At 35.7% G+C, this 24,261-nt stretch overlaps 1 protein-coding gene across 3 annotated transcripts in view; it reads left to right on the forward strand.

Moving 5' to 3' along the window:
- DPYD (dihydropyrimidine dehydrogenase) overlaps nt 1-24,261 on the forward strand; it is a 982,193-nt gene that overhangs the window by 70,884 nt on the left and 887,048 nt on the right. The gene's annotated exons all lie outside the window — the stretch shown is intronic.

Consider the following 24,261-nt stretch of genomic DNA (forward strand, 5'->3'; position numbering starts at 1 on the left):
TTATCTAATTAAACTTCCTATTTGATATAAAATCCCTTTAAGGACAAATAGTCAACTGTCTTTGCTTGGAAATACCAATAAGGAACCTAGGTACATGCTCTAAGTTAGTGATGGATGTTTATGAAACTTAAAATCATGCAGTATGCTAATTGAGAAAAATAATCTTCACCTAAAATATGCTCTTTGATGTAAGTTAAAAGCCTTAAAGGAAGTGTTCAATAGAACCTGTAAAATATAAGAAATAAGAGTTTTGCTTCAAGTAAGAGGTCGAAATAGGACTGAGGAATGAGTCCATGGTTAAAGGTGGGATTTTCAAGAACCAATAGAAGTTGCAAATACTTCACCCTGAATTAGACAACTTAATTTCTATGGCTCCATGCTCCATCATTAGAATCCCTTACTTGCTTATAACTGGATTAAGGAAAATTATCTTTCAGAGCTGAGTGGGGAAACACAACCATGAGGATCGATCTCACTTTACCTTCATGTTCACCCATAGTGCTTCCTGCAAACATAGTATTTATTTTCTCATCTAGTCATTCTCCCATATTCCTGTCCCAAAGAGCGTTTACTCCATAAATCATGTACAGTCAAATCCCTGTCTCAAATTTTGCTCTAGGGAAAATGAACTTCAAATTGCTAAGAGTCAAACCTTGGTCCTCATTTTACATGGCTGAGCAGTAGCCCTTGATACAGCCAGTTGATTTCTCCTTGAAATACTTTCTTCCTTTGGCTTCTAGGACACTAAATGTAGCAGTTTGACATGGTTATGAATTCCAAAAATAGATATTAGATTATGTTTGTAATCTGGTCTGTACCTGGGTGTGATTAAATTATTGTTAGGGCTTTGATTGGGCCATGTCATTAGGGTGTTGATAAGAGGCATGGCAAAGGACAGAGTTCAGGATTTTTGATGTTGAAGGTTCAATGTTGGAGTCTGATGCTGAAGCCTAAAGCTGGAGCCCTGGAAGTAAGCTCACAGAGGAAACAGAAGCAACCTCCAGAAAATAGAGGAACCCTGAACCCAGAGAGAAGCAAGACCCTAGAATAAAGGAACCCAGGAAGCCTGAACCTTCACAGATGGCAGCAGCTGTCTTGCTCCAACACATGAAAATAGACTTTGGTGAGGGATGTAACTTGTGCTTTATGACCTGGTATCTATAAGCTCCTACCCCAAATAAATAATCTTTATAAAAACCAACCAATTTTTGGTATTTTGCATCAGCACCCTTTTGGCTGACAAATATACCAAACTTCCTGGTTTTCTTCTTAGCTCATTTGCCTCTTCTTCTTGGCTTCTTTAGTTATTCCTCATCTCCTCATCCCTAAATATTAGAGTGACCAGGGCTCAGGATCAGTCTTTAGATATCTATCTGTTTTTCTCTTTTTTAATACTCAGTGACCTCATTCCATCTCCTCACTTTAAATACTACCTATAGACAAATGACTCCTACATTTACTTTTCTAGCCTTTTACCACTCCCTTGAATTTAATACCTCTATAACCAAGTGCCTACTGAACAGCTCCACTTAGATATCTAATAGGCATCTCAAACTTAATACATTAAAAACCCCAATTATGATCTTGCTTCCTAAAACCTCTTCTTCCTAGTGTCTTCACCATTCATTGTTTCACTTCCTTAAAGAAAACATTAGAGTTGTCCTTGATTTCTTTATTGCTCTCACATCCTATATCTAGTCAGAAGTTCCTTTAGGCTATGCCTTTTAAGTATATCTAGAATCTGACTACCATTTACCCTTTACCACTACCAACCTTTCTAAGCCACCACCATCATCTTTAATCTGGACTATTATGATAGCCTCAGAATGCCTCTCCATGTTTATGTTTTTTCCAGGTAGTCTATTCTCAGTACATCTGAGTTACCCTTTTAAAATTTCTTTGCTCAGCATCTTTCAGTGTTTTTTTCATTTCGTTTAGAGTTAAAGCCAGAGTCCTGAGAAAACTACCAGTTCTGGTTCCCTCTTCACTCTTTGATACCCTCTAGGATTTGCCATTCCTCACTCTTCTCCAACCGTTTTCCCTGCAGTGCCTGAGTCGCAGAAGATACACTCCTGGCTTTTCCTTTCTGGCTAGAATTCTCCTTGCCCAGGTAACTACCTAGGTAACCACCTCACCTCCTTTAGATTTTTGCACAATTGTCACCTCAGCATGGCCTTCTCCAGCCACCCTAATTCAGACTGTAAGCTCTACACCTAACTAGATATCCCTAGTCTTCTTGCTTAAGATTTCTTCATAGCTTTCATCACTGACATACTCTGTTTTTCACCCAAATTGTTTATTGTCTGTCTTTTCCCACTAGAATACAAAGTCCAGGAGGACATGGATTTTTGTGTTTTCTTCACAGTTGTGTCAGCTTTTAAAGTAGTACCTGGCACATTGTAGATACTCATTAAATATCTGTTGAATGAATGCATAAATGAATGAATGGGGTTCTTATTTTACATATTATTTAATATCCTAGACATAAGGATTACCTATTTTCTTATATAGTGCTTTACAGTTTCAGAGTACCTTTTCATATCACATTTGATTTCTACAGTGATGTATACAGACAACTCAGATTTGTTTCTTCATATTATTCTGAAGACTAGACTGAATGATTAAGTTAAATGATTTACTTAAGCTCATTAAAACTTCTAAGTGTTGCAGTCAGATATAAAATTCTGGTCATCTGAATCTAGCATATCTTTTTTTTTTTTGGCCCTATCACCTCACCTTCTTAGAAAAAACTAGTGAGATTTTGAGAATACAATTACATAAAAGTTATGGAAAATGTACATTGTAATGATTGTCATTATGGCCAGTAATCTTACATCATTTTTGAAGATAGTCAAAGAGCTAAGTTTTTAACCAATTCTCCACCTTCCAGATGTAAAGGTTTTATTTAGTTAGTTTGATTTTTTTCTAACTCTCTGCTTTGATTTTACAATTTACTGTTTTCATTTGATTCAGATAATCGCAGACTTATCACTGCACATCTTCATGAGGGTTGTGGGTCGGCTATCTGTGAGGTTTTTCTTCAGCCATTGTATATTCTTCCTTCCCCCCACCCTTACTTGGCGGTGGCCTTCCTTCCCTTTTCTTTCTTCCTTCCTTCATTCCATTTCTTAAGTGCCTCAAGTACCTCACATGTCAGACACTGTACAGAATCTACTCAACATGAATAAAATCTGCAAAATAAATAGCCTAAAATTGCCTATCAAAGTGGGTAACAATTTGTGTTTTTAAAAAAAAACAATTATAAGCTTCTTGGAAAAATATGCATTCATTTGCTCGTAAAACTGTTCTAAGAATGGCAATTTGAAGTTTTTTACCAGGCATTTCTTTCCTTGGCAGTTTAATACAATTCTAGTATTAGTTGGAAATTCTGAATTCAGTAGTGGTTTAAACTAGCAAATGTGTTTATACTGATTACTGAAGCATGGAGCCGTCATTTCTGGTATATTTTAAGCAGGTGTTCTGTAACTACTGTTTTATTTTTTTGCCATTTTTTAAAATGTTGAACTGTCCTAATTGCATAAATATTTTGCACTATTTTTTTCCATTAGCGATTTCTGAAGACCACAAAATATTACAAATCAGAAAGCTAATCCTGGGTGAAATGAAAAGGAAAAGCAATTAAAGGCAGCCAATTATTAGACATATCTTATGAATTTTTACTAATTTGTTCTGAAACATGGCACATAGTAGGCACTCACGATAATAAAAATAAGAACAAACTGTAATGTATATTAAGAATTTTCTGTCTACAATCATATTTCTAGATGCCTTTTAAAGAAATAAGTCATGTAAGCCTCAGAATCACCCCGTGAGGCTGGTCCTCCACTCTATCTCCATTTATATATAGACGAGGGTGCTGAGGTCCAGGGAAGCTTAAGAACCCTGTCCAAAGCCCCATGACTAAAGGGTGGAAGTAGAGGTTCAATTCATGCAATCTGGTACCAGGGCCCTTTAAGTAGGATTTTAAAAAATAAATAAATGAAAATAAATCTGACTCTTTTCCTTGATGATAATGAAAATTACTGAGTAATATATAGGCTTACTAAATCATTTGCTTTCTCTTCCTTGAGTTTCACAATCTCAGTCACAAGTTAGTGTCAGCATTTATTTTCTGCCTTTTCAGTGGACTGGGCATTGTGCCACATGCCACATTGGATTAAAGATGAATAAGATACAGCCTTGCCAAGAAGTTCTTACACTCTTTTGAAGAAAGCAGGATTATCAATAAGTAATAATAGAACTCGTTCACAGGAAAGAACCATGAAGGAGTTCTAATCATCAAAGTGTGTTGATCATAATTTGTCTTTAGCGAAATCAAGCTAGCTTTCAGTGCGGAGGATGATTTAAGGGGGAAGATGGGAGGTGAGGACTCCGGGACTGATGTTAAGGGTTGGAAGACAGAGGAAGCCCAGGGGCAGAGTGTGTATAGGAAATAGGATGAGCTTGACTAAAGTTGGGATAAAATAAATATGACTTCACAGGTGACTTTGTGTGCATTTAGTTGTTTATAGGGAATGTTGAGGGTGAATAATGAATTCAGTTATGGGTCTTTTGAGTTTCTTGCTGTCTGTGGAACATCTAATTTAGATATAAAAGGTGTAGCTCAGGAACTGGGTCAGGGATGGAGATAAAGACTTAAAGATTCAGAAGATTACATGTGGGTAATTACAAATCTCTGGGTAGTGTTATGCAGGAAGAGAGTGTGAAGAGGGAAGAAGGGGGAGTTAAACTTCTGGGGTTAGGTCTTAGATTAAGGTGAGGCCAGCGAGGTACTTGCCTTGCATATAAGGGGGTACCCAGAGACTCGGTAATCAAGATAAATAATAAAAAGTACGTGAAAACACGCAGTATGGGAAGGGAGGCAGAGGATGAGGATTTAGCAAATAAGCACTATGAAAGTTGGTATAAGAATCAGAAGAGCATGCAAGGTAAGAGAAGACCACGTGTTCTTCTTCTATTGTGTGACTTCTCATGTTACAAATAAAATTTTGGAATTTATCTTTATGGTTTGTTCTGTCTGATGGTTAAGTTTTCTTTCTAATGTTTGCATGACTATTAAGGCATGCAATCCACTTAGTTAAAAAAAAAGCTGCTATTCGATTAAACTTATGCAGTAAACTAAGGCTGAATCACTCTTGCTTGAATATCCAGTACTTGGATCTGTTAATCTTGATGTAGAATGCAGTTCCCAGTCTTGGTATTTAACAAATTCATAATATGGTTTCTATTTTCAAGCTCTAAAAGAAAATGAACTTTTGACCAGAGTCACAGTATGAAAACAATTCCTGTTCCACCCTTGTTGCTCCTTAAACCATATTTTAAAACAACTTCTCAAGCTTGAACTTGCTTTTCTGATGGCTGACAATAGATTTCTTCCAAAAAGAGACTCAATGCCTGAAAGAGTTTCTGCAAAAAAAGTCAACGTCAAGATTCTTTGCAACCTAATGCCTTCTTTGATATATGAAAATGCAGTGTTTGAATAGAGAATACAAATACCAGACTAGAAACTTAGACAGGCAGGAAATATAACCTTTATTTCCTATAACGGAAATTAGTCTCTGTTTTTGAACCTCTTTGATAGTGGAAACTTAGTCTCCATCCCTTTCACTATTCTTGCCCCGCCCCCTCCCCACCCCATCCCCACCTTATTTCTCTAGACTAAAATATGAGTTCCAGAGGCTTTGGAAGTAAGGTGTGGCCTGTGAAGTGAGCCCAGCTAGTTCATTCATCATGTCATCTTTTCATAATAACAAATGTGGGGCTGCAGAGTCATCCTTCATTCTCTTCACACCCCTCTCCTCTCCCTACTTTGATGCTACTCTTGAACATGTGACAGTCCTTTTGATGTTGTAGCACTGGGAATTGGGACACTTCCTGGTTCTGTTACCTCTCCCAGGGCTTCATTTGGTTAGGAAGACACAGGCTCTGCATCTCATGATCTTGCACATCTGGTCGATATTTGCCAACCCCATGTGTCCAGCCTGAAGAGCTGGACAGATCTGCTTTCTGAGGGATCTACCATTATCTGTGGGGTTTTCTTTCCCTTTTGATCCTTTTTCTGTCTTTTCATCCTTAAAATATTTATTTAGTCTGGGCAGGCAGATTTAACATAGTTGATGATTACATCCCATCTTCCTTCTAGCTGGTGGAGGCAGGGGTTGGGAGAGATGGGGGAGGGGTAAATTCCTACTTTGGGGTGGGAGAAATTGTGGAAAGGATGAGGAGAGCAGGCAAGGCCACAGCAACCCCATGTTGGAAAGGGGATGGCATTTGCACAACCCTGAGACTGAGCAAGCGAGTGCTCCTGAAATTTTGCACCATAGGCATCTTGCTCACCTCACCCTATTACTGGCCCTGAAAGCTGCCAACCAAAAGGTGTCCACTGTTCTGGAGTCCCAGCCAGCCATAGGACTCAAGTTCATCCCCAAGGCTGTTTGAACTTGGGCAGCAAGTGCTGCCAGGTGGCGCCAAAACGCAGCAGGGAAGCAGATGGAGTTGGATGGCTCAGGTGGCTCCATAGGTCCTGGCTGGCTGTTTAAGTCTTCCCTGGTTGTTAATTAACCTCCCAATAACGCTCCCACAGTTACACATTATTGGACTTTGGGGCTGTTTATCTGGTGCGGCTTTACCGTTTATATTTTAAAAATTATTCTGCTGCATTTGTTGAAAGCATTGTGATGAAATAGGAATGAAAAGTTTTGTCTTAAAATATATTTTATTTGATCTTTACTGGACATTCTCTTCCCTCCTTCTAACAAATAGTTTGTCCCGTAAGAGTTAGCTCTTTATAATTTTAGTAATTCGTGTTATATGTTTATATCTTTATGGTGTGTGTGTATTAGGATAAACATTAACTAGAAGAAATCATTTACCCAATTAAAGAAAATGCAAGCTTGTAAGTTCTGTAGAAGGAAAAAATTAGAGGAAAAATATGCTTTGGAATATGACCATGTGAAAACTCCATAAAACCTTAAGTAGAATAAGGATATAGAGTCTTAAACTTTGACATGTGGTGATTTAGGCATATACAGACTTGTAAATTTTTTGAATTTCCTGGTATTTCTTTTAATAATCTTATAATCAACTTGAAATCTAATTTGTTAACATTATGAATTACTGTTCCTCAAAATTACACAAATGATCTTATAATTACAAAGAATTTTTATGAACAGAGCATCTTCTAGTTCTTCACACACAAGTGATAGAGTATTACTTTTGATCTAGAAATTTTCCAATGTCCAAACATGCTGTGGTTAAAAACTGGGAATATCTGGAAGCTGCATGCACTCTTCTTGTCTATAAATGCTGCTAAAGTGCAATAAGTGTGCAGCTATTTCTTTGAAATATACAGGAACCCCAACCAAGCAAAAAGCTATATTGTACATTTTTTCTAATCTGTTATTAAATATAGCCAAAACAAATGTCTAAGAATTATAGACATATTCTCATTAAGCATGCAAACAGAATTTTCAGTGAACCTCAAAAATGGTATTGCCCGATGCCTAGCACATGCTATTATGCTTATTATGTCATAGAACAAGGCAAATTTCCTTTTGGGCCCTGTCAGCAATTGGTATTCTTTCAATATTCCCTGTTAAGAAGGCTTAGTCCAATTGGACTCTTATGAGTTTGTCATTTTTTTATTTTTAATTTTTGGTGTTTTTTTTTCATCTAATTTTTTTATTAGAAAAGTTGTAGCTTTATAAAAGAATCAAGCATAAAATACAGAGTTCCCATATACTGCCCTATTATTAACACCTTACAGTAGTTTAGTACATTTGTTACAGTTCATAAAAGAACATTTTTATAACTGTACTATTAACTATAGCCCATCATTTATCATAGTTTGTGTTGTACAGTCTTATGTTTTAAATACAACCTAAAATTCTTTCTTTTCAATGCATTCACATTTATAATTCAGTGCTGCTAATTATGTCCACAATGTTGTGCAATCATCACCATCATCAATCACCAAAACTTTATGCTCAACCCAAATAGAAACTCTGAACACTTTAAACATTAACTCTTCTAGGAGGGTCTTTTGTAGTATGAGTTCTAACATATTACAAGTAATTATTTTCAAACAGTAACAAACTGCTTATAGGGTGGCATTTTTGGTAAACATTTTAATATCTAGTTTAAGGGAAATTTGGGAATTCTTACATTATATCTTTCTCGATAATTTTATCCACTGCTATAGTTTCAGTGACCACCTATGTGCTTATTAACTGCCAAATCATCATCATCCCAGATCCCATCTGTACCTAGCTGCCTTCTGAGACAGTTCCACCTGGATATTGTATTTTTCTCTCAATCTTACGTGTCTGAAAATTATTTATTCAGGTCTGGTCCTACATTGCTTTCCCTCCAGCATGTTGGTAGTACTGATAACCACTTTTTCACCCAGCAATAAACCTTGGGACATTCTTGACCCTAAAAATGCTGTTGACAACAATGCAGATTTTATTATTATTAACATGAAGTAAACTGATACCTTCATTTAATATTTTATGTCATTTGATTTTTCCTTTCCACATAAGCCCAAGAATCAGCATAACATTGTGGAACTTGCTATATTTATCACATTTTATCAATCCTAAATTACATATTTTGTTACCTTTTACTTCTCTGGAATTAAGATTCATTTTATAGTTGATGTGTTAAGAAAGCATCATGCCAGTTTAGTGAGCAGCAGTATATATATATTTTTAATGGCATATCAAAATGGCATCTTATGGGGCATGGATGTGGCTTAAGTGGTTGAGTGCCTGCTTCCCACATGGAAGATCCCAGGTTTGGTTTCTGGTGCTTCTGTAAAAACAAACAAACGAAAAAACAAGTAAACAAATGAAAAGACCAACTCTGGGGAGCCAGTGTGTCTCAGTGGTTGAGCACTGGCTTGCTATGTACAAAGTTCTGGGTTCAATCCCCAGCCCTGGTACCTCAAAAAAAAAAAAAAGGCATCTTACCATCTATGTTGTCTTTAATTCCATGAAATTAAGCATGACTGGAAGGAGAGATAGAAAATATTTTGATTAAAGCAAAGTTTTCATCAATTTTTATTGATGTAACGAGTAGTTTTGTGGTTTTTCATAGCCCTGGAAATACAGGAAAAGGAAACCTACTGAAAATAAAAGTCACATATATGTATGATGCTCACAGTAATTGTAGGATTGCAATTCAACTTAATTCATGATAATTCTCCTTTGCTATTTTCAAAATGAAAAGGGATTTTTCTGAGAGTCTGAAATGCATCATTTTTAAGAGGTCACAAATATATTGTTTTTCTGCAAATTAACTTTGTTCAAAATTGATAAGCATTTATATAGAAATACCAGTTTGCTGATGATATATTGATTTGGGCAAAACCCTTTATATATCTAGTCATGCAACTGAATTATGTAAACATAAGTGAAATATGTGTTTATAATCTGCAAAATACTAGTGTATCTTTTTTCCTTATGAACGTGACATACTTATTGTACACAAAGAATTCCTGAATTATATGAGAAGAAAAGTCTCATTGAGATAACATACTGGTAAGTCAATTACTCTTATATTCTTCCCATCTCTATCCTGAGAGATAAATACATTTCACTTACTTTTCCTAAAGGTCTAAGATTCAGGGACTTCATCTAAGGCAGGATTGAACTATGGTACACAGTGCCATGCTTTTATAAGGGTATCTTAAATAATAATGATAATGATGATGGAGACCAGGGAAACAGACGCTGAGGTAAGCTCGTTAAAATGATAGCTAAATTACTTGGCCCAACAATTGTATTCAGAAAATACTATGCTATGCATTTTTCCCTTACCCTCCCTTTCTTGCTTTATTTTTCTCTATAGAACATACCACTGTCTAATGTCCTGTGTTCTATATTTTACTTATTTACTTGTTTATTGTCTTTCTCTTCCAATTATTTTTTAAGTTCTAAGAGGACCTGTTTGTTCACAGGTGTATCTTCAACACCTGAAATAGTGCCAGTCCCATAGTAAATGCTCAGTAAATTATTATTGACGGAATGGAATATTTATTGAGTTGTTTGTATATGCCAGACACTGTTCTAGGTGCTAAAAGTACATTCATGAACAACCAGTCTTTGCTCTTATGGAATTTACATTCTGGTGGATGAGAATTATTACTATTATTTTTCAAATTATCACTGTTTTATTGATGAGAAATATGAACCTTGGAGAAGATAAGTGCTCAATCTTATGTATCTCCTAAGTGGTAGATCTAGTACTGCCAACTCTACAAATATCTCACACGTATGTAAACTATTATCTTGGTTGTCTTTTGAAAATGCCTTTTTTTTTTTTGGAGGTACCAGGGATTATACCAGGACCTTATTCCTGGGAAGCAGGTACTAACCACTGAGCTACATCTGCTCACCTACTTAATAAATCCTATCCATTAACATCCATCTCGATTTCTTCCTTAGGAATACAAAATATAACCTGGATCAGTAATTAAAACGTGAAGTCACTGATTTGTTTCCCTTGACTCTAAAGGAAGTATAAACTCTGGAAAGCAGCTCATAAACATTGTTGTCATTAATCCGGTTGCTGGAGATAGGGTATTTTCCAAGTAATGAACTCTATTAAAAATAATTTATTGCATCAAATTTTTCTGTATTTTTATTACAGATAAATTAGTCTACCAAACTTTAAGACTTACGAAGAACATTCTCTTGAGCCTGAACTGTGCAAATTTATTAATTACCAGGTATTTGTGGAAGACTCAGTATGTCAACCACTGTGGTATGTGATGGTGAAAAGGACAAAATGTGTTCTTAACCTGGCAACTTGCAGTGATTTACACAGACATCAAACTCGTATTCACAATTGAGTGTTGTTAGTGTGGTCTACCATGGGAATTATGAAATATCTAACCTGGACTGAGGACTACAGATTGACCTCTCTGAAGAAGCCGAATTTGAGTGAGATTTTAAAAGTGAAATGGCAACTAGAGATGAAATAGGGAAGGAAAAAGAAGGCTCTAGATGAGGGAGCATATTGTACCTAACTTACTGAAGCAATCTCTCTACTGTGTGGTTGGAGTGCAGAGTGTGAAGGGGAAGTGCCAAGAGATGAGGCCACAGAAGTCAGCAGGAAGATGGAAGAGCAAAAACGGTAGTAATAATGATGCTAATTACATTTATTGAGACGTTCTATATTTTGGATATCTCATTAAAAGAAGTGCATGTTATATCTTTAATAAAAAGGTACACTCTTTGCTACATATTTTGCCACGAATTAGGTTTTCTCTTTGAAAGCATGTGTTTTCATTTGTGCTTCATTCTACCACATAGAGTGTTATTGTCAGCGATTAAGTCTCTGGGCAGGAATACATAATAAAATGGTAATTGACTAAAAGAAGAAAAGTGTTAACTCTTCATTTCCTGAGGCTGTTGTAAGAAAGCTTTGCTTTAATTATTTATTTCAGACTGATCACAACTTTCTCCATGTGACGTGCAAATTAAACTCGTTTGTAATTGTCAGCCTTCAGCCATGTTACTTTTACTTTGCTCTTCTCCAGTTTAAAACTTTTATAATGGTTTGCGGTGTCTCTGTATTTGAATCAACTTTATTGTTAATTAGAATGGACTCTGGTTATCTAGTCAGAATTTAAATTGAAACGGGAAAAAAATTTACCCAAGTAAGGTGTGTTTCAATTAGCATTATTAGTGAAGGAAAGAAAACTTTCCTTTTATACCTTTCTATCTTCGAGTTTAGGTTTATATGAAAGAAAACAATAGAACCAGAAGATGGGAACTGTCAGCTGAGAGGTTGGTTAAGGGTGTACATTCCAGAGACAGATTGCTGGGGTTTTGCTATTTATTAGCTGTGTGGCCTTGAGTAAATTACTTAATTTCTTCCTGCCTCCATTTCCTCATCTGTAAAATGAAGATAATAACAGAGTAGTTAGGATTAAATGAATCAATATGCATAATAACAGAGCCTGGCATGCACATACCACTTTAAAAGTGTTATTACTTATCAGCATTGATGGGTTGGATGCTTCCAGGCCTATTTCTGTTACTACATATCAAGAAGAGCAGAGTAACTAAATATGGAAAGAACTTGGAAGAGTAATGTATTGGAAGATAATAAGGATGGTAATGGAAAACAGAGCTTTTCCTCTACAGTATGGCCCAGATATTTTCTGGCAAATTGCGTGCGAGTGTGTATTTGTGTGTGCATGTGTGTGTGTGTGTGAGAGAGAGATGGAAAGAGACTAGATACTTTAGCGCTGCCTAATACGCATAAGGTTGGAATGAATAGTCATCCTGTGCATTTTTGTCGCATTTCCCCATTCTCCAAGTAGCTTCAACATAATGTTCCAATCTGCCCAGTTTTCATCATAGTTCTGCGTTGTCATGGGGGACTCTACCTGGCTGATGCACTCTCCTGGGAGTTCTGCACGGTACTCAATGCTATCCTGAAATGGGCCCTATCTCTTAGAATGGCCCGAGAGTGGAGAGTGAACTGTTTAATCTCAATGTTTGAAAAGGAAACTTCTCTTTGGAGAAGAAGTTGTTCATATAGATTATGCATTAGTTCAAGGATATTGAAATAAGATCAAAAGATCTAGAACCAAATTGGTTTGATTTGTTCATAGAGAAATTCTTAGCATAGTCATTAATATTAAATCGGAATTGTATGCTCTATTATAGATCAATAAGGACTATATAATAAAGCAGATGTGTGTTAAGACTATGTCTATAAAAACAAAATATGTATATTTTTAAATATATTAATGAAACATATTACTGTATTTGCAAATAAGAAATATCTTTGCATATAGGAAAATAGAGTGCTCTGAACAAAAGAAATCAGCTAGATTGTCTTTAGAGCCTAATGGTATATTTTACCTTTGCAAAACATTTATTTGGTGCTCATAGCAAATAAATATGCGAGTTTTGCTGTTTTCAGAATGGGCATACAATGGCAGCTGTCTTTCTAATCGCTCCCCTATTCAAATACTAATCAGTGGAACCCATGTAGAATGCTAGTCGCCTGAATAGGTAGACAATGGCAGCAGCGTTTTTAATCACAGTCCTATTCAAGCACTAATCGGAGTGATGATTAAGGGACATTAGAGGGAGCACTTTGACATCTGATCCTTTGAACTGAAGTCTGTGCAAGCTGCACTCCACAGAGCTCATCTTGGCCGGACTGATTTCCTTAAATAAAGTGCTGTTATTTCCAATGTAGGAAATATTACATTAGGGTCTATTAAAATGATTAGGAATTGAGTTTTTCTTTTAGTGGGAATTGGCTGTATGCTGTATACTCACAAAACTCTCAAAACTGAGAATATTAATATTGCATGTGTTACTCTGATTATCAGGGGCCATTGAGAAATAGTATGAAAAAGATCTCCCGGTAGTTGTGCACTCAAAATTGCATATGAACAGAATGCAGAGCTGTGCGTCATAGTTACTGAAGTTTATGACTTTTCAAATATTTGGATCTTCATGTAGACCAATCAAGAACAGCACATCCTAAATGTTTGGTTTTGCTTGTTTCCTTTAAACTAGTGTTTTCAGAGTTTTCTATCTTGAATTACTATGATAGCATTTATCAGACAGAATGAAATTTTTTTCTTTTTCTTTCAGAATTTCTAATATCTCTTTAGATTTTACTAATGGGTTTCTGGAGATCATTTCATGTGATTGATCCTAAAAATGTTAATATCTATACAACATTTGCAGTTTGGGTCAGTGGTTCAAATTTTACCAGTGTATCAATATTTGAGTATACTCTCCAAATATAGATAAATTAATTAAAATAATCATATTTAAATATATATACACACACCCACACGTGTGTGCACACACAGGTACCATCTCTTAGGATAGGATTGAGTTTCTATTTGTTATTTATTATGTTCTTTAGTGATGGGATTCTTTTCTATAACAGTCAAATGCTTATGATAGTTACATAAATATAACTATAATGGATACTTTTGTGATATCTAATCCCCAAATCCATGGTTCATATGTATCAGCCCTTGAAGCTGTATTTATACCACCTGATTCTGACCGCAATTCTAGCTACTTGAATCTGATTGAGAAAACTGATCCAAGAGAAGAAAATCAGATTCTCTCCCCAAAATCTGGAATGAGAGATTCTAATTCATTCTGGGTTGGTTGGTTGAGCCGAAGAAATAAAAGTTTAGTGCTGCAGGATAGCCCTTTTCCACCTACCATGTACAAGGAAAGTAGAGAAAACCAGTTTCTAAGAGCTAAGTTAGAGATAGACAAATAAGCTGCCCGATTTACTCATGGCTTTTTGTGGGAAGAGTTTTACAACTTTGTTCTGTGAGATACTCTTGAATCCAAATATAGTCTCTTGTTTTGTCTCCTAATGATCTAAAGGAAAGTTTTAGATATAGACATCCAAAAAATCCTAAAAGGTACCATGGTATATGTCAAGTTCTAGTAACATGGAAAAAAGGTTTTTCATTTTTAGGGTTTATGTTAAAGTGACAATTAAGATAAGTAGGAAAAGAAAACCTGGCAAGCATGTTTGTTTTATATGGTATAAGACAGTAAGGTGTGATGTAATCAGCTCCCCCTCAGAGACTGCCTGCATTTACTAAATTGACCTTGGACGCATTTCTTCCCCTCTATCAGCTAGTTCCAATTTCCTTCACTGTGAAATGGAAATAACAATAATTATAGCACTCTAATTAAATTATTGTAAGGATTAAATTAAGTAATTAATTTAAAAATGGTTTAATACAAGGCTAGGGACATGGTAAATGCTCAGTAAATATTCGTTTTTTTATTCTTTTATTCTTACATAAAAATGGGGAATGGTTTTGGTTCAGCTGATAAAGGATTTGTCTAAGATTTCTTTGAAGAATATTTTATCTTTGGTAAAAAATTACTCTGTGATTACAAACTGGATAAAGCGATGCTTCCCTTATTTATCCTCTTCCTTGTGAGACCTCTTTCAAATGTCATATACTTTTAATTATAGTATTTCGTAAACAAATACAGGTTGATATATCCATATACCCTCCAAGATTAAATAGGCCCCATATCATAAACTCTGTCTTCCTTCTCGTAGAAACAAAACATGCAGATGTAGTGTATTTATGTTACATAAATTACCGTGTCACAAAATTGCAGTTGTTTACTTAGGACCCATTCCACTTCTGAACCGCAACAAGAATAAGAGTAGGATTTATGGTGCCTTTGCCCTTATTAACTACCATTCTTTTGGCTCATTCTGTGAGTTTGTTTTTAGACTTTATTGTGATTTTTTGTTTGTTTGGGTTTTGTTTTGTTCTGTTTTTTTTGTACATCGTGGTCATACAATAAGTATTGGTAAATGAAAGAAAGGACTTAGTGAATGAACAGTGTTGCCAAGTGTAATCTACATTTTTCTAATGTGGAAACTACAGTTTAGGTATGTAAAATACCCGTGAGATGTGACCTAGCTGAGATTGGAGAACATGTTGTCTGCCACCAGTTTCCGTGCTTTTTTCACTGCACTAGGCTGGTGTATTCCCATCTGACATTAGAGTTGGTAACTGAGAAGAAAGGAAACTGTAGAATATTAGCTAACATTTATTGAGCACCTAGGTGCAGGACATAAAAAACTTTACAAACATTATTTCATTTAATTCTCACAAAAACTCCAAAAGGGAGATATTATTATTATCTCCATTTTACAGAGGAAGAAACTGAGGTTCAGAAAATTGCAGTGACTTAGCTAAGCTTTCATAGATAGCAGTAGAACCCTGTTCTGTCTGAATCCAGAGCTTCCATTCATTACTTGTCTGTATACTGCCTCTACTGTATTTTCTAATGTGATGATATATTTTTAAAAAAAATCAATTTTATTGATACATATTAATAAAGCATACAAGTCATCCAAAGTATACAGTCGGTGGTGTTTGTTATAATCACATAGTTATGCATTCATCACTTCAGTCATTATTAGAGCATTTTCATTATTTCAATAAAAATAATGATAAGCAAAAAACAGGCACACAAACAAGAAAATTCTTCACCTCTCAATCTCTCTGTTTTCCTTGCTGTACATAGCTGCTATTTCTGGCTATTCTTGCACAATTATTTGTTTATGTATTAAGCAGTTTTATTGAGATATATTCACATACCATACAATATATCAAAAGTGTAAGTCTTTGGCTTCTAGTATAATCACAATGTTGTGCATTCATCATCACAAAAAATTTTAGAACTATTTCATTTCTCCAAAAAGAAAAATGCCACACCTTTTATTAGTGGTTATGTAAGGTTAGGGCAGGCATGTGTTTCCTTTTAAATGGTCTTTCTTATGATTTTGAGAATTTAAATCTCTATATCTTTATTCTTTTGTCTTTATCAATGTCTGTATATACATCTCTATCTCTACCTCTACATCTCTTTGCCTTCTATTTTATTTTATTTTACTTATTTTATTTTAATTAAAGAAGTTGTGAGTTTGCAAAATAATCATGCATATCATATAGGAGTCTTCCTTTTTAATGTAGGTATTTAGAGCAATAAATTTTACTCTCAGCACTGCTCATTACATCCCAAAAGTTTTCATATGTTGTGTTTTCATTTTTATTCATCTTGTTGTACATGCTGATTTCTCTTGCAGTTTCCTTTTTGACCCATTGGTTGTTTAAGAGTGTTTAACCTCCATACATCTGTGCATTTTCCAATTCTCCACCTGTTACTGATTTCCAGCTTCAATTCCATTATCATCAGAGAAAGTGTTTTGTATAATTTCAGTCTTTATAAATTTATTGAGACCTGTCTTGTGACCCAGCATGTGGTCTATCCTGGAGAAGGATCCATGAACACTTGAGAAGAAAGTGTGTTCTGCTGTTTTGGGATGTATCATACTAAACAAATCTATATTTAGTCTAGTTCAATTATCAAATTGTTCAAGTTCTCTATTTCCTTATTGATATTATGTCTAGCTATTCTGCCTATTGATATGAGCAGTGCATTGACGTCTCTGGCAATTAATGAAGAGAGATCTGTTTCTTCCTTTAGTACTTCTGGTCTTCGTCTCATGTATTTTGGGGTACCCTAGTTTGGAGCATAGATATTGGTGATTATTATTTATTAAAGGTATACTGCACCTGTTATTAATATATGTTGTCATTCTTTGTGTTTTATAACAGCTTCGCTTTGGCTACCTCAGCTTTTTTTTTGGTATTGTATCTGTGAAATATCTTTTTCCAGGCTTTCATTTTCAACCCATTTGTATCCTTGTGTCTAAGATGAGTCTCTTGTAGACAGAATATAGATGGCTAATATATTTTTATCCATTCCACCAGTCTGTGTCTTTTGATTGGAAAGTTTAATACATTAACATTCAGTGTTATTACTGTAAAGGCAGTACTTCACCCAGCTTGTCCTTTGGATTTTATCTATCATATCTTATTTTCACCACCCTTTTTACACTTTCAGTTACTTTTACTAATAATCTTTCATTACTAGACTCTCTTCCAAGCCTCTCCCTGTCTTTTCTTCTCAGGCTGCAGCACTCCCTTTGGTATTTCTTTTAAGATCAGTCTCTTGGTGGCAAACTCTCTGTTTCTTTTTATCTGTGAATATTCTAAACTCACCCTTAATTTTGAATGACAATTTTGACAGATATATTCTTGGCTGGCAGTTTTTCTCTTTTAGCATATTAAATATATCATACCACTTCCTTCTCACCTCCATGGTTTCTGATCAGAAAACAACACTTAATCTTATTGGGCAGCCTTTGTATATGATGATTCACTTTTCTCTTGCTGCCTTCAGAATTCTGTCTCTAGCTTTTGACATTCTGATGAATGTGTGTCTTGGAGTAGATCTATTCTGATTTATTCGGATTCAAGTAGGTTGCACTTCTTGGATGTGGACATCGATGTTCCCCAAAAGAGTTGTGAAATTTTCCACCATTATTTCCTCAAATATTCCTTTGGCTCCTTTCCCTTCTTCTTTCCTTTTGGGACACCCATGACACATATGTTTGTTTACCTCATGCTGTTGCATTCAGTTCTCTAAGACCTATTCAATTTTTTCCATTCTTTTCTCTATCTTTTTCCATGCATTTGATTTTGCATGCCTGTCTTCTTGCTCATGGATCCTTTTTCTTCTTCTTCAAATCTGCTGTTGTATGCCCCTACTGTATTTTTTATTCATTTATTATGACTTTCATTCCCATATCATCTGTTATTTTTCTTTGCATGCTTTCCAGTTCTTCTTTGTGCTAGCCCAGTGTCTTCTTAATATTCTTAATCTTTTTAGCCATCTCATTAAAGTTATTAAGGAGATTTGTTTGAACCTCTGTGATTAGTTGTCTCAAATCCTGAATGTCTTCTGGAGGTTTAATTTGTTCCTTTGAATGGACTGCATCTTCCTGTTTCTTAGTATGTCTTATAATTTTTTGCTGGTGTCTCAGCATATGATATGCTTGATGTCTTTATTCTAGGTTCAGTTTCTCTCTTTAACCTGGGGATTTCTTATTGATTGGCTTTGTGCTAAAGCTCCTCTTTGACAATTGATTCAACTTATTTTTGGAACTTTATAATAATTCATGTTTAACAAACCAGATTTTTTCAGCTCTTATTCATCTAATTCTTGCCCCAGCAGATGGTGCTCTTTAGTCACCTGTTCCCGTGACCTAGAATAGTGCTGCTTTTTAAATTCTCAGATGATTTAACCCATCAGGGGCATGGTTGAGACTGAGACTGCCAGTCATTCAAGATGAAACTGTTGCAGGGATCCCAGACCTTGTGATCTGAGATCTTTAATCAACTGCCACAACCTGTGCTAGGCCTTGCCTCCCCACTTTTCTTGGGGAAGAGCTGCCCCTTAAAAAGCTGTGCCCCACCACTCCAAGAGGGAGAAATTTGAGAATATTGGAAAATGATTGACATTCTAAATGTTTGTTGAATAAATGATTGGATAATTATAGAGCAGTCATCTCTGCGAAGAGAAATTGGAATAGTTCACCAAGGAGATGGTGGTTTATTTGAAATTTGAAGAGACAATGGGACTTTACCAGGTCAACAGATTAGAGGAGGGGAAGGGAAAATGAGGCAATACAGGCAGAAGAACACATGTGCTGCTCCATGGATCTATAGAAGAGCACCGTATTTTCATGGTACTGCAATTAGTATGATATTACTAGAATAGATCGGATACAAAGGATCAGATCACATATGTCTTTCACTGTATGTCATTCAGTATACATCTTTTTAAAGAAAAGCAGCACTTTTTATTTGGAAATACTTTCAAACTTTCAACAGGTTTGCATGTTCTCTGATATTTTCTTTGTGATTGTCATGGGGCTTAAATTTAACCTCCTCAATCTATAATAATCTCCTATGCTTTGATACCAAATTAACATCAATAGTATATACAAACTATATTTTTATACCTCTCCATCTCTCACTTTTATGTAGTTCTTGGCACAAATTATATGCTTATATATATTATTAGTCCCAAACCACTGATTTCTCATTACATTTTATGCATTTGCCTTTTAGATCCTGTAGTAGGTAAAAAGTGGAATTAAAAACCAAAAAGTACAATAGTACTGGCATTTATATTTACCCATGTCATGCTCACTGGAGAGCTTTATTTCTTCATGGACCATCTATCCATTATCTATTCTCCTCTCCTTTCAACCTGCAGAACTTCCTTTAGCATCTCTTTGTTGGACTGATCTAATAGTTATGAACTACATCAGCTTTTGTTTTATTAGGAATGCATTTTTAAGAAGCAGTTTTGCCGGATATAGAATTCTTGATTGTCAGTTTTGCTTTCAGCACTTTAAATATGTCCTCCCACTGCCTTCTTGCGTCCATTGTTTTCAATGAGAAATTAGCACTTAATCTTTTGAGGATCCTTCATATGTGACATGTTGCTTCTCTCTGATGGCTTTCACAATTCTTTCTTTTCTTTGGCATTTGAAAGTTTGATTGTAATGTGCTGCAGTGTGGGTCTACTTGAATTTATCCTGTTTATAGTTTCTTGAGCATCGTGTATATTCGTGTCTTTCATTAAGTGTGGGAAGTTTTCAGCCATTATTTCTTTGAATATTCTCCCTGCCCCTTTCTTTATTTTCCTTCTTCTTCTGGTATGTCCCAGGTCTGATCCTCTTCATTGATGGTTTGTAATGGTTTAATCTTCCCTTTTCCTGGGCCATCACTCTCTGTTTCTTTGTGTGTTTTGTGACTTTTTGTTGAGACGTGGATAGTTCGATATTTTAGAATATTATTACAGGAAGGTTAGATTCTAAGGCCTCTGCTCCTTAAGCTTTTATGCAGCTAGTAATATTATAGGACTTTCCTTGATTGAAGGAAAGAAGGAAGGAAGGAAGGAAGGAAAGAAGGAAGGAAGGAAGGGAGGGAGGGAGGGACGGAGAGAGGAGAGAGGAGGGAGGGAAGGGGAAGAGAGGTAGGGAAGGAAAGGGAAGGAAGAAAAAGATGGAAAAAGGAAAAAAAGCCACCTTTTTTTCAGTCTTTGCAAATTGTTCTGTGTTTGTGCTTTCCTTCAGGGTTTACCTGTTTTATGATTTTAGAGAATAGCTCAGGCCAAAGCATGAAAACCTCTCTGATTCTTTTTGCACATGCATTTTGTCTTGGGCAAATGCACGTGGCCCTAGGCATTGCCCCATTTATAAGGTTCCAAATGTCCCCTCTTCCCTAGGAGACAGTTTCCTCATGGTCCTGGGCACTGCATGTGTGTCTTCCTGTCAACAATCTCTTGCCCCAGTCACCTAGACTTGATGCTCTTCCACAATGTTCTGTAGGAATGTTCTGTGAACTAAATTCTACAAACAAGGTGTGACAGTTTAAAGTTATTTTATGAATACCCAAAAGAAAAAGATCACGTTCTTGAACTAATCCATTGCTGTGGTGTGAGACCCTTTAATTGCATTAAAGTCTGTTAAGGGACCATGATTAGAGCCCCTAATTAGAGCACTCCTAATTGGCCTACTGAGGCATGACAGGTTGGGTCTCTCTACCCTCTTGCTGGGCTGTACATAGCAGGAGGCACAGAGGAAGAGAAAGAAAGGAAGCCACCATTTTTGACCCTGTCATGTAAGAGAGGACTTGAGGATCACCAGCAGCCAAAGCTGAAGCAAGAAGCCCCTAAGAGGCTGGGCCCACAGAGCGGCTCAAGGCTGAAGAAAAGAGCCATCTACCTGACAGCTTACAACTGAACTCGGGGAAAAAAGTGGAGCAGCTGAGACTGAGAGAGGAGGCCTGGAAAGAGACAAGCCTTATCCTGGTTGCCCATGTCTGAGCTTTGAGAGACAGTTGATTCTGGAAGGGAAGGCAACAGGGACCTAGGCAGAGATTGGCCACCATCTTCTCCACATGGCAGGATCATCAGTAGCTGACTTTGGTGAGAAAGCATCTCTGATGGTGCCTTGATTTGGACATTTCACAGCCTCAGAACTGTAAGCTTTTACCCTGATAAGTTGCCCATTATAAAAACCCACCCAATTTTGGTACTTGCAGCCTTGGGGCAAACTAAGGCACAGAGCATGTTATGAATGCCAAGCTTGCAGTGAATATCCTGGCTCAGTCTCTCAGTATGCCACCAGAGAGATTGTGCCCTCCGTACTGCTCCCAATACGTGCAAGATGTTACTCTGCTCCCTCCAAAATCTGCACTGGGAGCATGGACCCAGCTGCTGAAGTGGGGTAGGGGCCAGCCGGGGCCCCATGGAATCCAACCGCTTTTAAGCAGCTTTATTCTTGGTGGGTCTCTCACCCACTTACTGGGGCCCTTTAATTGTTTTCCACAGCCTTGTGAAAGATGTTTCTGTCAGTTTTTGCTGGTGGTTTAAAGCTTCTGTGGAGGGGCAGAGCCCAGAAGTATCACTCCACCATCTTATTAGCACCTTTTATCAAATATTTAAATGAAAAAAACCCACTTATTTAATCATCACTATACCTCAATGATGTGAGTAATAGAGTTATCCCTGTTTTAAATATGAGTAGTTGTTAAATTCCTTGCCCAAGTCACACAGCTGTTAAGAAAAATATTAACATCTGGGAGTGAAGTTGGATATCTTCATGTCCTAGTATACTTCAGAATATATAAAAATCTTCTTATATTTTCATAAGAAAAAATTAAATGTTTGAGACATGTTGTACTAAAGTGAAACAAAGCAGGGACCATTGCTGCATTTACCCTTTCTTCTTTTATTATTATATTTTAAGTTTTTATTATGGTAACAAATATACATTGTTTTAGTTTGCTAAAAGCTGCTAGGTGGCATATACCGTAAATGGGTTGGCTTTTACAATGGGAATTTATCAAGCATCTTTTCATGTACTTATTGGCCTACTATATATCTTCTTTGGAGAAATGTCTACTCAAATTCTTTACAAATTTATTTATTTGGGTTGTTTGTCTTTTTGTTTTGAAGTTTTAGTATTTCTTTATATATTCTGGATATTAAAGCCCTATTAGATATATAGTTAGCTTTCATTTTCTCCCATTCTTTAAGTTGTCTTTTCACCCAGTTCTTTTAGTTGATGTTTTTACTATCAAAATATAATTATAGTCATGTATACTGCTAGAAGGAAAGATAGAGGATGAATTGTGGGACTGTATAGCCCAGAGCACGTTGTTTTGGATGATGAGTGTGGTCAATAGTACAAATATAAGAATGTTAAATGAAAGAAACCAGATACAAAGTATTGAATATTGTTTGACTCCATTTATATAATATAAATAGAAATAAATTTAGAGTCAGAATTAGATTAATGGTTAAGTATGGCATCGGATGGATAGAGGGATTGAGAGATAACTGCTAAGGGGTAAGGGTTTTTTCTTTTTCGAGTCATGAAAATGCTCTAAAATTGTTTGCAGTGATGAATACACAGCTGTGATTATACCAAGAGCCACTGAAAGTGGCTTAGGATGGATTGTCTGGTAGGTAGATATATCTCAATAAAATTGCTTTTTAAAAAAAGTTATAATCAGGCAACTTTTACTGGGTTTACCCAAAAATTCAAAACAATTTTTCTAAAGAAACTTTGTTTTCTGTAGAGTAACTTAAATATACTCACTAATTTGATATACCTGACAGTAAATTTTTCCTAAGGATTAGTTTATGTTACAAGAAATAATTATGCAATTGGAGTGGGCTACAAAGCAAAACCATGAAGGTAATTTATTGCCAAATGAGACAACAACTTAAAGTTAAATAAAAATATTTTGTTATTTAAAAAAAAATAAAATAAAATAAAATATATTTTAATCATGATTGTTAACATTTAGAAAGTGACATGGAAAAATCAATAAAATTCTCTAGAAACAGTAATGTTGATAAAGGAAAACATTTTTTCCTACTAAGCCTTGCATCATTTTTTAATTTTCTGCTGGCCTTTAGGTTGGCCACTCTATTTGTTAACACAGTGTTGGCATCAGGAAAGAACCTAGACAGAACACCTAAGAAATCCTCTGAAAATTATCATAAATATAATATAAAATAGTAATGCCAGTTTGTATTTATAGAGTTCCTCCAAGGAGCTCAAAACATTTGACATTCATCTTATCATCGTGGTGAAGTATCTCTGTGGTAGGTATTATTTATTTGTCATTCCCCTCAGGAGAAAACGTTAAAAGCTTTAGCAGTTTATCTAATAGTCACCCAAACTTATTTTTTTTAATAACCAGATAAGTCTCGGCAAATGGCCATTTCATCCATTTAGTTCCTCAGGCCCCAAACATTGGACCCTTGATTTCTCATTCTATCTCATATATCATATCCAATCTATTAGTAAATTAGCTCTATCTTAATAATACGTACAGATAACATCTTACTTTCTCCACTTCAAGGGAACACCATTTATGGTGTGGTCTCTGTGTGGTGTTTCTTTTGGAATTATGTACACACCTTTACAACCATGCATAGCATTCCTGGTGATCACCCTTGCTTGAATGTCTGCACTTATGGGTGCTTTTGAAGGTTTGTTTGACCCAGGCAAGAGTACCAGTAGAGTCTCAGGTACCATATATCTAAATATTTACATGCTTTTTTAAAGCAGAACCAAAAAAGTGTTACATACAGTATGTTCCAACATACTGCATTAAGGAATATGTATTCACAATGACAAATTGAAAATTTTGGTTTTTATCTCTGTGTTGACATGCTAGTGATACTTGGAAGTATCACTAGCATGTTTATAAATTTATAAGTTTATAAGTTTAGCATGTTTATAAGTTTATAAGTTTATAAA

The sequence above is a fragment of the Dasypus novemcinctus genome, chromosome 9, assembly GCF_030445035.2.
Source record: "Dasypus novemcinctus isolate mDasNov1 chromosome 9, mDasNov1.1.hap2, whole genome shotgun sequence".
Lineage (NCBI taxonomy): Eukaryota > Metazoa > Chordata > Mammalia > Cingulata > Dasypodidae > Dasypus > Dasypus novemcinctus.